Source organism: Topomyia yanbarensis, chromosome 1 (assembly GCF_030247195.1).
Source record: "Topomyia yanbarensis strain Yona2022 chromosome 1, ASM3024719v1, whole genome shotgun sequence".
In the NCBI taxonomy this organism is placed as follows: Eukaryota; Metazoa; Arthropoda; class Insecta; order Diptera; family Culicidae; genus Topomyia; species Topomyia yanbarensis.
This window is the reverse complement of record NC_080670.1, coordinates 117,776,886-117,793,108: the sequence shown is the minus strand read 5'-3', so window position 1 is coordinate 117,793,108 and position 16,223 is coordinate 117,776,886. Positions and strand designations below refer to the sequence as shown.

The following is a 16,223-nucleotide window of genomic DNA, read 5'->3' as shown; positions in this document are numbered from 1 at the left end:
TATTTGAAATTTTGCTACTTCAAAAACAATTAATTCGTGTAATTATGCTCTTTTTAAACGTTATTCGCGTTACCCCATCAAAAAATGTCAAAAATTTAATGTTTATCGTTTTAAAGACGTAAAAGCAACCTTTTTAGTGTATTTGGATCATGGAGAAGCTTTCAACAAAAAGTTTCCCTAACAACAACTTTTGACATTTTTTTATAATTCTTACTATTTGCAGTCAAAAAATACAATTTTCTTTTTGAATATGAAACAACGCCAACAAAAAAATATACACCTTTTAGTCTACGTAGTTATGCAATAGTGCCTTTCACTAGGATTCCATGGTATGTTATGTTCCCTATAATTTTAAAATCTTTGTAGTGGACTGTGCATCACCATTTTTTCAGCCATCAGTAATCGAGGGCTACAATGCCAAGTAATGTAATATTAATTTCAAATGATTAAATTTCAAAAAACAATTTTGATTACCCTGGTTGGGTGGTATCTCTTGTGCTGTTTCCATAAACCAATTATCTGATGTTCGTGCCCCGTGAAGTAAGGGTAGTGGGATCGTGGAGATCAGTCTGCTACCTCATCTCACACAGATTAGAAGTCAAAAAACGCACCGCTTACAGCATACAAATAAAAGTTACAAACCACGCCGCGCCTCTCTAACGGGCACGTGTTACATATGGACACAGCAAAGTTTCGTTGCCCCCCAAATGCGAGTGAAATGAGTGAACCACAAAATAAATTGCTCTTATTAAGGGAGAACACAATCGCGTTTGACTTTTCGCAGACCCGTCTTGGACCTACAGTGCGCGTAGTGGAACAGTTCAAGGTGATAATGGAACTTGTTCTTACATAAGTTTCACACATACGAGACATGTAGTACTAATAACATTCAACTCCTTAACCAAGGCAGAAAGCTTCGTAGCGAAGAACAACATGTAATATGACGTCGAATATGAAAACGTAAAAAACCAAGATCCCCGATCTAATGGAAATACGCCCACACAATTTGGCACCTCATAGTATGATGGAATGGAATCCGTCACAAACGATTCTTAAAGAAACTTTTTTTAGGCATCTTCACCGGTGTTCGGGTCGTGCGAATGCGGTTGAACTAACCTATACCGTCTAACTTGGCTTTCGCGGGCAGACTATTTTAAGGTGTTAGCTACATACAAAAAACCCTATGCACGTACTCTGGGCAGAGATGCCAGATGTGCAGACATGTCAGATGAATGATGGGGCTGGCCGCTTTAAGGACCCTAACCTTCAATCAGTTAAGATTTTGGAGTGCAAGCAATTGCACTCAAAGTCCATCGAAGATGGGAATTACTATCCATCAGACTCGTTTCGCGTAACCTTCGCCGGATCTGCACTTCCGAGCTACGTTGAAGTGGAAGGAGCTCGTCTACCTGTACGCCTGTTTGTACCGCGGGTCATGAATTGTTCCAATTGCAAGCAGCTAGGTCACACAGCTACCTACTATAGCAACAAGCAACGGTGCGTTAAAGGTGGGGAACGCCATGCGGATGATACTTGCTGTAGGCCCGCTGAGAAGTGTGTTTACTGTGGGGAGAATCCGCATGCACTTTTGACATGCCCAACGTACAAACTTCGCGCGGATAAACTGAAGCGATCCGCCAAAGATCGCTCCAGACGCTCTTACGCAGAAATGCTTAAAAGAGCTGTTCCACTTATCTCCGAAAACCCATTCGCTATCTTGCCAACTGACGATAACGCCTCTAACGACCCTTGCGAGGGGCATTCTTTGGCTCTGCTTGGAAACTCTAGGAAAAGACCTAATCAAAACTCACCTGAACTTCCTCGTAGGGGTCCTAGGTTGTCCCAAACAAGGGTACAAAATAAAAATAATTCATAATAAATGGGGGATAACCAATATTCCACGGAATCCGCAAACCAATAGTTAACCCTCTAGTTCCCAACACCGCCTCTAGGCGGTCTCTATAGAAATCTAAATAAAACTACTAAAACATGATTGTATGTTGTCATCCGCACTAGCATTTCTTCCCAACGCTCACACCTTTCATACACACACATTATTTGAATATTCGTAGCTTTCTGTCAAAGGCAATTGAAGCTCAAAGTTGAAAACTCGAGGAAAACGTGAAAAAAAATTATTGTGTGTTTAGTGGTAATCTTCTTTAAACAAATTTTAGCTATTTTTGGAAATTTCAAGAGCTAAAAAAATATTTTTGAGTAGCCTGTTACTAGCATTTCACTGTAGATGTGAATTGGTTTAGTGGAATAATTCGAAAGTTTAGGTTTTTTGGTAAAATACTTTGCCAGCCTAGAGGCGGTGTTGGGCACCTGAGCGAAAATTTTTTTCAGTCTTTAGTGATTACTTATCGTACCGAAACTAGCATTATGTGTAATTTTAGCTGAAAAGAAGTATGTTTTAAAAACTTTGGGTGAATGTTGCTGTTAGAATATGGATACTCTTATCATTTAATAATATTTAGGGGAGTCTGGGGCTAGCTGGCGGAATATTTTTTTCTCCTTTTGTATTAGACATATGGTGCTGTCTCTAGTTGTTTAATCCATTCTCCAATGTGTTTATGTTTCATTAAATTCTGTTTCGTACACGTTGTAAGTGATATTGAGTTTTCGAGCGTATTAGAGTGAAGAGCCTACTTTAGTCGTATTAGGAAGGGTGACTCACCATTTTATTAATTACTCGGAACACAATTGATGCAATGCGTATGAAATGACACCAATACCTTTGCTTTCTCCTTAAGAACCATTATGATATCAAAAATCGCCATTTGAACAAATACGTTGAACAAAAATGGCTAACGCCGCTCTAACCAACGGTTTTACATGGTTAGGTCGAACAAAGGCTCATTACCCTAGGTAAAGTTTTTAAATTTCAGCATTTTTGTTATTTAAGCTAAGTATGCACCTCTTGCGAAATGAAATTTCCTATACAAAACCTATACATAAAAAACGTCGCGAAATGCTCGCGAAAAAATTTTTCGTTTCCATTTCGTAAGCGGTACGCAGCTCTCGCGAAAACGATAACGAAATTTTCAGTTAGTCGAGACACGGTTCGACAAACGATAAGTTTCATATTACTTCCACGAGATAGCGCTGCTTTCTATGCGCTGTCACCACGGCAAGCTTTTTCCTTGCGAAATAATGGACAGTGATATTATTCCGCTCGGAGGCTCGCGAAATTTTGACAGATTGCGATAAAAGAATACATAAAAAACAAGTCTTGTACATTTTTTGTATTTTTTCATCGCAAGCTGTCAAAACTTGTTTTTATAGAATTTGCTTTTGTGGTGTAATATTCGGGTGAGTTTTAAAATATTATTTGAATTGTTTAATTTCTGATTCGAAATCATTTTTCAATATGTAATGATTATTTACAGAACTCCCAAACAAACCCGTATTCAGTCGATACAGCGTGTGATTATACAGCTGAAGAAGTCAGTACCGTGTTCAGTGCATTGTAATTTGTAATGTAAATAATACTTTATTCTTTTTAAAAAAGTTCGCGTTCACTCATTCACGGGAACATTTTTTTTAATGATTTTTCAGATCGAGCAGCAACCATAGCGGACACACATCATCGAACACCAGCAACAGAATACCAAGGTCACCATGGTCAGAGAACGCAGTAATAATGGGGCAACAGTAAACAACATCAAGATGCTGGTAAAGGACTTTCTCTTTCGGTAAGTGTTTATTACCCGGTCAAACCATTCGGAATTTGATTCGGAATCCTGAATCGAGTCAGTATGGATTCCAAATCAAATGCAACAACCGATTCTGAAACCGATTGAGTCGGAATCGGTTGTTGCATATGATTTGGAATCCATACTGACTCCATTCAGAAATCCGAACCGGTTCCGGAATGAGTTTAACTGGGTAGTAACTTCCCTCCTGCAAACATTCTTTTGCATATCTAGATGTCCTTGTCAATTTACAGAACAAACATTATGGAAACCTGAGTGCTTACATACACTCTGATGGAAACGTCGTATCCTCTACACGAACGTGTCCAATCGCTGTGACTCGTTTGGAAAACAAACAAAAGAAGGCATTGTTTTTTCCGCAAGGTCGCTCTGAGAAAAATTTCAGCAAATTGCAAGGAATGAACCCCCGGAGGGGTACTGGTGTCGATTCAGGACGTTTTCCCATACATTGTAGCTATTGAATTTTGATACCCGGTCGAAACGATGGCAAGCGCTGCCGATAACTGGGTCAAAAAAGCGGATGGTCAGTAAATTTCTGTACACGGTAAGTGTTTTTTTTGTCAATCACCTAACTTATTTTTGCAGCGATCATTGTTCCATGGGACTTAAATTTTTCTTTTCAATGCAAATAGGCGGCTGACAGTCCAGAGAATGTATAAATGTCTAGTTTATCGGCAATCGAGCCAGCGAGAATCGGCTGCACCTGCAGTTTTGAGTTCGATAGCTGCGAAAATTCTGACTTTAGCAAGCGAAAATGGAGAAACAGCTAAGTAAGTCGAAATCTGGAGAAATTCTGATTAGGACATAAATAACATTGATTTTATTCTCTATTTACTTTCTCTTTCGATTATTACGACGTCACTATAACACTTTACACTAATTTTCCAGTACATATCGAAAGCAAATGGTTTTTACTAGAATATTAGGCAAAGAGTTGAATACTAAATATTGAAACGACCGACTAATTAAAAAAGAACCCAAAGAGAATCTCAATGTTACTTTCGTGCTATTTTAAATTTTCTTCTGAAATATTTAGCTAATATTAGAATTACCTATGATTAATCTTTTAGCCTGGCGGATGCAATTTCACTACTGAAAATTATTCGCAAAGGTCTGGTAGAATCAAAGCTGGATCTGGAGGTGAAGCGAAAGAATGCTTCTTCCCCGCTATACTCGGTTAACACTTTCGAAGCTTTGCACAAAAGCAGGAACTGCTTCAGGGAGTCTATGCTATGGGTTCCAACGCCCCTTCCTAGATTCACGATACGGCTTTACCTACTCTATTGGCCGATCTGCCACAGAACATGATCGCCAAGTCAATCGGGAACAGGAAAAATAGCTGCTTTAGTGCTGGCAATGCTCAGTCGATTCGATCTGTTAAAAAACTATCCGCAGGTAATTTGCCTTTCCGCCACGCATGATGTGGCAACTCAGAAGGAGAAAGTAGCTGCCAAATGACAAAGGATTTTCAGGAAATCAAACTTCGTTACACCGTTCGCGGTGAGAATATCGTCAAAGAGGTGAAGCAGACTAATCATATCATTATCGAAACACCCGGTAAGCTGATAGACTGGGGAATAAAGTTTCAGGCGTTCGACCTTAAGAGATTGCCGTTTTGTACTGGACGAAGCGGGCGTTATGATCGTTACCCAGGGCAACCAGGATCAGTGCATCCGGATACAGAAGCAGCTGTCGTCGTCCTGCCTGATGATGTTCTTCTCGGCCACGTACGAGTGGGAGGTGATGGAGTTCGCCGAGTACATCGTAACCTATCTGATCGTCATTCGGCTGGCGCGGAAACAAGAATCACTCGAATCGGACTCAAACAGTACTACGTCAAGTGCCGTCAAGATCTACGGTGTGATTACCGTCAGACAAGCGATCATTTTCTGTCATATGATGTATAGAACAGTTATAAGCTCCAAGTAAACTTATTTTCGGCATCGTCAATCGATCGAAACAGGCACGCAAAACAGCCGGTTGGTCTGGCAAGATGTCGCAGGATTGTCAGTCGGTAACGGTGCTGTCCGGTGATGTAACGGTGGAGGAACGGTTGGCCGTTCTGGATCGATTTCGTGCCGGACTAGAGAAGCTACTGATTATAACGAACGTTTTGTCCAGGGGTAAGTTCCACCACTTGATTCTGACTACAGCACCAGGTTACGGAGAGATTCTTTCGCCTTAGGTATCGACGTCGAACAGGTGACTATTGTTAATTTCAACCTGCCGAAGGGATGAGCCGGTTGCGATACGTATCTGCATCGAATTAGACGCACCGGTAGGTGTGACACATTCTTGTGTTTTATAAATTGTATTTTTCCCGCTTCTGTAACGGAAAGGAATCACCATCAACCTAGTGGACAGTGATCGAAGCAAGATGATTTGCAGCTCAATAGAAAAACACTTCCAGAAAAGATTCCGCTACTAGACGTTGAGAAATCGGACGAAATTGAAAAGATCGGATCGCAACAGTGTTTTCGACCAGGTGAAAGGCGCAGGAGCTTTTTTGGGTCATACTTGTTTCGATTCTGAATTTAAATATAGTAATTTGATTTAGCTGTACCAAGTTCTTGCCAAACATTTGAAATGAACCTAACTGCAAAATGTAACATATTGAATTTTCATGTTTTCCATTAACAAATATCTACCCGAACACGTACATAACGCAACATTTAATTATGAAGAATTTTGATAACGATTTCCGGATTTTTATGACAAAACTGATTATTAAAGGGCCTAACTGATTACAAAAGAACTTAATTGATTATAAAAGTGTCTGATTTCAAAAGCGCCAACTGATTGAAAAGTTCTTAGCTAGAAATACACTCATTTTAAAAGGACTAACGAATTAATGTATTATAACCAGGTATGCACAAGAACGGTGCTGCTCTGTGTCCTATTCCTGTGCACTGGCTCTTAATGTGTCACAGCTAAATTAATTTAGCTAGAGCTTGTGCTGGTTTTAGATGAGCTAGAGCTAGCAAGTAGCACGAGCACCGATTAGTGAGAGCACTCGCTAGCACGGTGATAGCTAGCACGCTGCATGGAGCTATACACGCAGAATTTTATTTATGCATCGATAGCATACTTTTCTATAGGTCGTTAACAAAAAATGGTAAAAATAAAAAATTGGTTTGCGTATCGATCTAGTGTTTAGAACCATGGCAACCATTCATGACTAAGACACCAGGCGGGCGCTAGCCCAAAATTGAAAGCACATTAAACGACTTCTAGCGTACAAGTTAAGTTCTGTTTGACATACTGAAATCGAACCAGCAGGACTAGTGTTAGCCTGGCGCCTTAGTTAGGTGCCACGGTTCTTAAGAGACGACATGATTATGTACACCTGTCATATGATGTGATGGCCGGAAGGTTAGAAAAGCAATTCACCCGCAAATATGATTGTGATATTAAATAAAAATCGCAAATGCTTAAACGTATTTAATATATTTACATTGACTGGTGATAAAAAAAAACCTGTTTTAATCCACCTAGCGGTGCAATTGTGCCTTTCTCATTTCTCTATACTATGGCTCGGTGGCTGGTTATGTTCAACAATGTTTGTCCACATTGTTATGTGGAAATGTCCATTACATTCTTAGTACACTTTGCACTTATACACAATAGCTTGCCAGCCACGAACTTGATGAGCTACGTGTCGACGGTAAAACACTTGAAACAAAAAATATACTTAATTAGCCTAATCAGTATTAGTTCAATGTTATTTGCTTGGTTACTCATTTTGCATGCGGGGGTGGGCGTGGAAGGAGGGCGAAAATTCCACGAAGGAACGACTCCCCAGCATAATTTGGTATGCTTTGTGATATAGTGGTGGTTTAAAGATGACGGGGTTGAGGGAGAGAGTAAACGGTAGAGGGGGGTAACCCCTCTCCCCTCAGCTATGCCACTGTTAAAATCAAGAAACCTTACGACAGTAAAAAAAAAATTAGGCTGGGATTAGGTTGACGGTTTTCAGAGTGATTGCATAACCTTTCTATATGAAAAAGGCAAAACATACAAGACAATGTTTCGAGTTTTCCACGTCTTACCATGTAAATGACTATCACGCCAAAATACCTTACAGCTCGCAGGTTTTACTTTACCTAACTCTGCCCAACCACAGCTAAAGGAATGATGAACATTCCCTCGGCAGCTTCAAAAGTCTCATCTCCAACGTCGCAAACGTTGCCCTCATTCTTTGGCGCCGTTTCCATCATCATCCTCAGCAAGTTGTTCCTTACTAACATCGAGTTTAACCGATTGCGACAAATCGTCTGTATCATCTCCTGCTGATAGCCTAGGAACGAATCACTCTCATCCAGTTCGTGCTTATGCTCCGTACCACGATCCTTAATTGTCCCGAAACGGCCGGTGATGGCAAAACACCTTACACTTGGTGCACTTCCATGCGATTCGCCCGTCGCTGATCAACCGACCGACGAGTACCGGTAGCCATTGTGCACGACCAACCGCTGACCCCGCTCAGCCGAAATAGGTTTGTAAGCAATCTACTTGTTTGTTTTTGCATCCTACATGTAAAGCTTAGTATGCACCTCTTGCGAAATGAGGTTGCGAAATATTTTTCCTTCTTCCGTGCGGAATTTTGACATTTGATCGCGAAAAATAGTCTGTGCGTTTGCCGTCAGATGTCGCTTTTGACAGCTGAAAAGTACTATCAGCTGTTTTTGTTTATTTGTTGAAAGCCTGCTACAAGAAATGCTCGTTCAATTGCCCGGCCAACCTGTGCACGATCCGGGATGGTCGGGTCGACAAGGAAAGCGAATGGGCACACAACCATGCGCCTGGGGTAAGCCATTTTTTTGTAATTTGTAATTTTATTGAGCACGATAACCTGTTAGTACAGACTGAATGAGGTCAAGGAAGTTTTTTTTAATTTTCATGCTAAAAAAATTGGATTGATTTTTTTCGCGCAGGACGACTACGAAAAGAATGCCATCAACCAAGGTTAAGCTAAGTATGCACCTCTTGCGAAATGAAATTTCCTATACAAAACCTATACATAAAAAACCTGTTTTAATCCACCTAGAGGTGCAATTGTGCCTTTCTCATTTCTCCAAACTATGATTTAATAGCTGGTTCGTACAATATAACATTATGGAAATGTCTTTCATTCTTATTTCACTTGGTAGGTATATATAAGAGCACCTTTTTGCATTCATCGCGGTATCGGTTTGAATCGGAGTTTTCTATGTGATCGCACTCCACAACCCGTAACTCCGGAGCTGGAAGTCTAATGGAGATGGAATTTAATATCAGTTTCCGGGGACGCAACACCTTTCATTTGAGACTAAGTTGATCAAATCGGTCTAGCCATTTTCGAGAAACCAATATAACCGTTATTCTGAATTTGGATGCTTCCGGATCCGTCGATGGTGGCCAGTGTGGCCAAAGGGACTTTGAATGACTGTTGGTGACCTAGATCTACAAATTGAACAGTTGTGTTTACATTTTGTAAAAAAATTCACCTTGTTACAGTCATCGCAGAATTTGTTAGAATCGGGATTTGCTGCGTGATCGTACGTATCACCCTGTAATTCAGAAACCAGAACTCGGATCCACACAAAATTCAACAGCAGCTGATGGGCCTTTCATTTAAAATCAAGTTTGTCAAAATCGGTTCAGAAAATTCCGAGAAGCCGATGTGGACAAATCAACAAATTTTGTTTTGTAACCATACTCTTCAACTCGTAATCCGGAACAAGATGTCGGTTGAAAATGAAATTCAATAGCAACCTATGGGAATATTATACCTTTCATTTGAATCTTAGTTTGTAAAAATCGGTTCAGCCATATCCGAGAAACCGATGTGGACATTTTGTTAACAAATCCGCACATACACACATACATACATACATACATACATACATACATACATACATACATACATACATACATACATACATACATACATACATACATACATACATACATACATACATACATACATACATACATACATACATACATACATACATACACACATACATACGCACATACATACACACATAAATAGACACAGATATTTTGCGATCTCGGCGAACTGAGTCGAATGTTATATGAGACTCGGCCCTCCGGGCCTCGGTTAGAAAGTGGGTTTTTGGAGCAATTGCATAACCTTTCTATATGAGAAAGGCAAAAGAATAATATTTAATTAGCTTAATTAGCATGAGTTCAATGTTATCTTCATGTGATTATATTATGAAATGTTGGAGGAATAGGTTTGAAAGTGGAGGGAATGGGGGGTTAGTAGAGTGGGAGTGGAGGATGCGTCAGAAATCCTTCATCTTATTTCGGTATACGGGGTGGATGTAGGAAATGCGGGCGTGAGGGTGATCCAAGGGGAGGGGAGTGATGAAAGAGGGAGGTGTAAGGGCAATGAGGGGGGGGGAGGGGCGGCGACGCAATACTCAACTGCATATTTTGCCTTCCATTTGAGACTTGGTTTGAGAAAATCGGTTCAGTCATCACCGAAGAACCGATGTGACGTTAATTGTGGAATATGCCCGGAATTCCGGACTTCCGGAAACGTTGATAGTGGACAATATATTCAAAGAATGTTTGATTGGCAATCAGTGATCTAGATCTGCGATTACAAGTAATTTGGTGACCATTTCAATAGTTTTTAGCCTCTGAGGCATTACGATTGTACCGATTTATATGGGAAATTCAAGTTTATACTTACTAACACTCCTGTAACTCCGGAAGCAAGAGTCAGAACCGAGTGAAATTCAGCAGCAGTCAATGGCATTACTGTATCTTTCATTTGAAATCAAGTTTGTAAAAATCGGTAGTGAATTCGTTGGGGAATGGGTGTGATATTAGCTTAGGAACTTGGCGGGTTCCCCGGGGGCGTCATGAACCGTCATAGGTGGCCAATGCGGTCAAAGCTGCTTTGATTGATCATTAGTGATCCAGACCCGCAAAGTAGAGTAATGTTACATCAATTTTAATATGTTTTACATCATTTGAACATCATGGTGGTACCAGTTTATATGGGAATTTGCTGTGTGACCGGACTCTTCAACTCGTAACTCCGGAACCGGAAGTCGGATCAACAAAAAATTCAATAGCAGCTTATGGGAGCGTTATACCTTTCAGATGAAACTAAGTTTGCAAAAATCGGTTCAGCCATCTCTGAGAAAATTGTGTGAGTTTAAATGACACACACACACATACACACACACATACACACACATACATACACACACACACAGACATTTGCCGATCTCGACGAACTGAATCGAATGGTGTATGACACTCGGCCCTCCGGGCCTCGGTTAAAAAGTCGATTTTTACAGTGATTGCATAGCCTTTCTTTATATGAGAAAGGCAAAACGTCGCGAAATGCTCGCGAAAAAATTTTTCGTTTCCATTTCGTAAGCGGTACGCAGCTCTCGCGAAAACGATAACGAAATTTTCAGTTAGTCGAGACACGGTTCGACAAACGATAAGTTTCATATTACTTCCACGAGATAGCGCTGCTTTCTATGCGCTGTCACCACGGCAAGCTTTTTCCTTGCGAAATAATGGACAGTGATATTATTCCGCTCGGAGGCTCGCGAAATTTTGACAGATTGCGATAAAAGAATACATAAAAAACAAGTCTTGTACATTTTTTGTATTTTTTCATCGCAAGCTGTCAAAACTTGTTTTTATAGAATTTGCTTTTGTGGTGTAATATTCGGGTGAGTTTTAAAATATTATTTGAATTGTTTAATTTCTGATTCGAAATCATTTTTCAATATGTAATGATTATTTACAGAACTCCCAAACAAACCCGTATTCAGTCGATACAGCGTGTGATTATACAGCTGAAGAAGTCAGTACCGTGTTCAGTGCATTGTAATTTGTAATGTAAATAATACTTTATTCTTTTTAAAAAAGTTCGCGTTCACTCATTCACGGGAACATTTTTTTTAATGATTTTTCAGATCGAGCAGCAACCATAGCGGACACACATCATCGAACACCAGCAACAGAATACCAAGGTCACCATGGTCAGAGAACGCAGTAATAATGGGGCAACAGTAAACAACATCAAGATGCTGGTAAAGGACTTTCTCTTTCGGTAAGTGTTTATTACCCGGTCAAACCATTCGGAATTTGATTCGGAATCCTGAATCGAGTCAGTATGGATTCCAAATCAAATGCAACAACCGATTCTGAAACCGATTGAGTCGGAATCGGTTGTTGCATATGATTTGGAATCCATACTGACTCCATTCAGAAATCCGAACCGGTTCCGGAATGAGTTTAACTGGGTAGTAACTTCCCTCCTGCAAACATTCTTTTGCATATCTAGATGTCCTTGTCAATTTACAGAACAAACATTATGGAAACCTGAGTGCTTACATACACTCTGATGGAAACGTCGTATCCTCTACACGAACGTGTCCAATCGCTGTGACTCGTTTGGAAAACAAACAAAAGAAGGCATTGTTTTTTCCGCAAGGTCGCTCTGAGAAAAATTTCAGCAAATTGCAAGGAATGAACCCCCGGAGGGGTACTGGTGTCGATTCAGGACGTTTTCCCATACATTGTAGCTATTGAATTTTGATACCCGGTCGAAACGATGGCAAGCGCTGCCGATAACTGGGTCAAAAAAGCGGATGGTCAGTAAATTTCTGTACACGGTAAGTGTTTTTTTTGTCAATCACCTAACTTATTTTTGCAGCGATCATTGTTCCATGGGACTTAAATTTTTCTTTTCAATGCAAATAGGCGGCTGACAGTCCAGAGAATGTATAAATGTCTAGTTTATCGGCAATCGAGCCAGCGAGAATCGGCTGCACCTGCAGTTTTGAGTTCGATAGCTGCGAAAATTCTGACTTTAGCAAGCGAAAATGGAGAAACAGCTAAGTAAGTCGAAATCTGGAGAAATTCTGATTAGGACATAAATAACATTGATTTTATTCTCTATTTACTTTCTCTTTCGATTATTACGACGTCACTATAACACTTTACACTAATTTTCCAGTACATATCGAAAGCAAATGGTTTTTACTAGAATATTAGGCAAAGAGTTGAATACTAAATATTGAAACGACCGACTAATTAAAAAAGAACCCAAAGAGAATCTCAATGTTACTTTCGTGCTATTTTAAATTTTCTTCTGAAATATTTAGCTAATATTAGAATTACCTATGATTAATCTTTTAGCCTGGCGGATGCAATTTCACTACTGAAAATTATTCGCAAAGGTCTGGTAGAATCAAAGCTGGATCTGGAGGTGAAGCGAAAGAATGCTTCTTCCCCGCTATACTCGGTTAACACTTTCGAAGCTTTGCACAAAAGCAGGAACTGCTTCAGGGAGTCTATGCTATGGGTTCCAACGCCCCTTCCTAGATTCACGATACGGCTTTACCTACTCTATTGGCCGATCTGCCACAGAACATGATCGCCAAGTCAATCGGGAACAGGAAAAATAGCTGCTTTAGTGCTGGCAATGCTCAGTCGATTCGATCTGTTAAAAAACTATCCGCAGGTAATTTGCCTTTCCGCCACGCATGATGTGGCAACTCAGAAGGAGAAAGTAGCTGCCAAATGACAAAGGATTTTCAGGAAATCAAACTTCGTTACACCGTTCGCGGTGAGAATATCGTCAAAGAGGTGAAGCAGACTAATCATATCATTATCGAAACACCCGGTAAGCTGATAGACTGGGGAATAAAGTTTCAGGCGTTCGACCTTAAGAGATTGCCGTTTTGTACTGGACGAAGCGGGCGTTATGATCGTTACCCAGGGCAACCAGGATCAGTGCATCCGGATACAGAAGCAGCTGTCGTCGTCCTGCCTGATGATGTTCTTCTCGGCCACGTACGAGTGGGAGGTGATGGAGTTCGCCGAGTACATCGTAACCTATCTGATCGTCATTCGGCTGGCGCGGAAACAAGAATCACTCGAATCGGACTCAAACAGTACTACGTCAAGTGCCGTCAAGATCTACGGTGTGATTACCGTCAGACAAGCGATCATTTTCTGTCATATGATGTATAGAACAGTTATAAGCTCCAAGTAAACTTATTTTCGGCATCGTCAATCGATCGAAACAGGCACGCAAAACAGCCGGTTGGTCTGGCAAGATGTCGCAGGATTGTCAGTCGGTAACGGTGCTGTCCGGTGATGTAACGGTGGAGGAACGGTTGGCCGTTCTGGATCGATTTCGTGCCGGACTAGAGAAGCTACTGATTATAACGAACGTTTTGTCCAGGGGTAAGTTCCACCACTTGATTCTGACTACAGCACCAGGTTACGGAGAGATTCTTTCGCCTTAGGTATCGACGTCGAACAGGTGACTATTGTTAATTTCAACCTGCCGAAGGGATGAGCCGGTTGCGATACGTATCTGCATCGAATTAGACGCACCGGTAGGTGTGACACATTCTTGTGTTTTATAAATTGTATTTTTCCCGCTTCTGTAACGGAAAGGAATCACCATCAACCTAGTGGACAGTGATCGAAGCAAGATGATTTGCAGCTCAATAGAAAAACACTTCCAGAAAAGATTCCGCTACTAGACGTTGAGAAATCGGACGAAATTGAAAAGATCGGATCGCAACAGTGTTTTCGACCAGGTGAAAGGCGCAGGAGCTTTTTTGGGTCATACTTGTTTCGATTCTGAATTTAAATATAGTAATTTGATTTAGCTGTACCAAGTTCTTGCCAAACATTTGAAATGAACCTAACTGCAAAATGTAACATATTGAATTTTCATGTTTTCCATTAACAAATATCTACCCGAACACGTACATAACGCAACATTTAATTATGAAGAATTTTGATAACGATTTCCGGATTTTTATGACAAAACTGATTATTAAAGGGCCTAACTGATTACAAAAGAACTTAATTGATTATAAAAGTGTCTGATTTCAAAAGCGCCAACTGATTGAAAAGTTCTTAGCTAGAAATACACTCATTTTAAAAGGACTAACGAATTAATGTATTATAACCAGGTATGCACAAGAACGGTGCTGCTCTGTGTCCTATTCCTGTGCACTGGCTCTTAATGTGTCACAGCTAAATTAATTTAGCTAGAGCTTGTGCTGGTTTTAGATGAGCTAGAGCTAGCAAGTAGCACGAGCACCGATTAGTGAGAGCACTCGCTAGCACGGTGATAGCTAGCACGCTGCATGGAGCTATACACGCAGAATTTTATTTATGCATCAATAGCATACTTTTCTATAGGTCGTTAACAAAAAATGGTAAAAATAAAAAATTGGTTTGCGTATCGATCTAGTGTTTAGAACCATGGCAACCATTCATGACTAAGACACCAGGCGGGCGCTAGCCCAAAATTGAAAGCACATTAAACGACTTCTAGCGTACAAGTTAAGTTCTGTTTGACATACTGAAATCGAACCAGCAGGACTAGTGTTAGCCTGGCGCCTTAGTTAGGTGCCACGGTTCTTAAGAGACGACATGATTATGTACACCTGTCATATGATGTGATGGCCGGAAGGTTAGAAAAGCAATTCACCCGCAAATATGATTGTGATATTAAATAAAAATCGCAAATGCTTAAACGTATTTAATATATTTACATTGACTGATGATAAAAAAAACCTGTTTTAATCCACCTAGCGGTGCAATTGTGCCTTTCTCATTTCTCTATACTATGGCTCGGTGGCTGGTTATGTTCAACAATGTTTGTCCACATTGTTATGTGGAAATGTCCATTACATTCTTAGTACACTTTGCACTTATACACAATAGCTTGCCAGCCACGAACTTGATGAGCTACGTGTCGACGGTAAAACACTTGAAACAAAAAATATACTTAATTAGCCTAATCAGTATTAGTTCAATGTTATTTGCTTGGTTACTCATTTTGCATGCGGGGGTGGGCCTACTCTATTGGCCGATCTGCCACAGAACATGATCGCCAAGTCAATCGGGAACAGGAAAAATAGCTGCTTTAGTGCTGGCAATGCTCAGTCGATTCGATCTGTTAAAAAACTATCCGCAGGTAATTTGCCTTTCCGCCACGCATGAACTGGCAACTCAGAAGGAGAAAGTAGCTGCCAAATGACAAAGGATTTTCAGGAAATCAAACTTCGTTACACCGTTCGCGGTGAGAATATCGTCAAAGAGGTGAAGCAGACTAATCATATCATTATCGAAACACCCGGTAAGCTGATAGACTGGGGAATAAAGTTTCAGGCGTTCGACCTTAAGAGATTGCCGTTTTGTACTGGACGAAGCGGGCGTTATGATCGTTACCCAGGGCAACCAGGATCAGTGCATCCGGATACAGAAGCAGCTGTCGTCGTCCTGCCTGATGATGTTCTTCTCGGCCACGTACGAGTGGGAGGTGATGGAGTTCGCCGAGTACATCGTAACCTATCTGATCGTCATTCGGCTGGCGCGGAAACAAGAATCACTCGAATCGGACTCAAACAGTACTACGTCAAGTGCCGTCAAGATCTACGGTGTGATTACCGTCAGACAAGCGATCATTTTCTGTCATATGATGTATAGAACAGT

At 40.7% G+C, this 16,223-nt stretch overlaps 2 long non-coding RNA genes across 3 annotated transcripts; both read left to right on the top strand.

Annotated features, from left to right (window-relative positions):
- The first annotated feature begins 3,192 nt into the window (after positions 1-3,192).
- On the top strand, positions 3,193-8,245 carry LOC131680912 (uncharacterized). Its single transcript, XR_009303869.1, has 6 exons — positions 3,193-3,312; positions 3,390-3,481; positions 3,559-3,695; positions 3,950-4,260; positions 4,349-4,486; positions 4,787-8,245. It is a non-coding gene; the product is annotated as an uncharacterized LOC131680912 (long non-coding RNA).
- Positions 8,246-11,138: 2,893 nt separating this feature from the next.
- On the top strand, positions 11,139-14,925 carry LOC131680831 (uncharacterized). Of its 2 annotated transcripts, XR_009303868.1 has the most exons (7): positions 11,139-11,422; positions 11,500-11,591; positions 11,669-11,805; positions 12,060-12,370; positions 12,459-12,596; positions 12,897-13,949; positions 14,012-14,925. It is a non-coding gene; the product is annotated as an uncharacterized LOC131680831 (long non-coding RNA). The 2 variants fall into 2 exon arrangements; XR_009303867.1 differs by having other exon boundaries at positions 11,300-11,422; positions 12,897-14,925.
- The last annotated feature ends 1,298 nt before the right edge of the window (positions 14,926-16,223 follow it).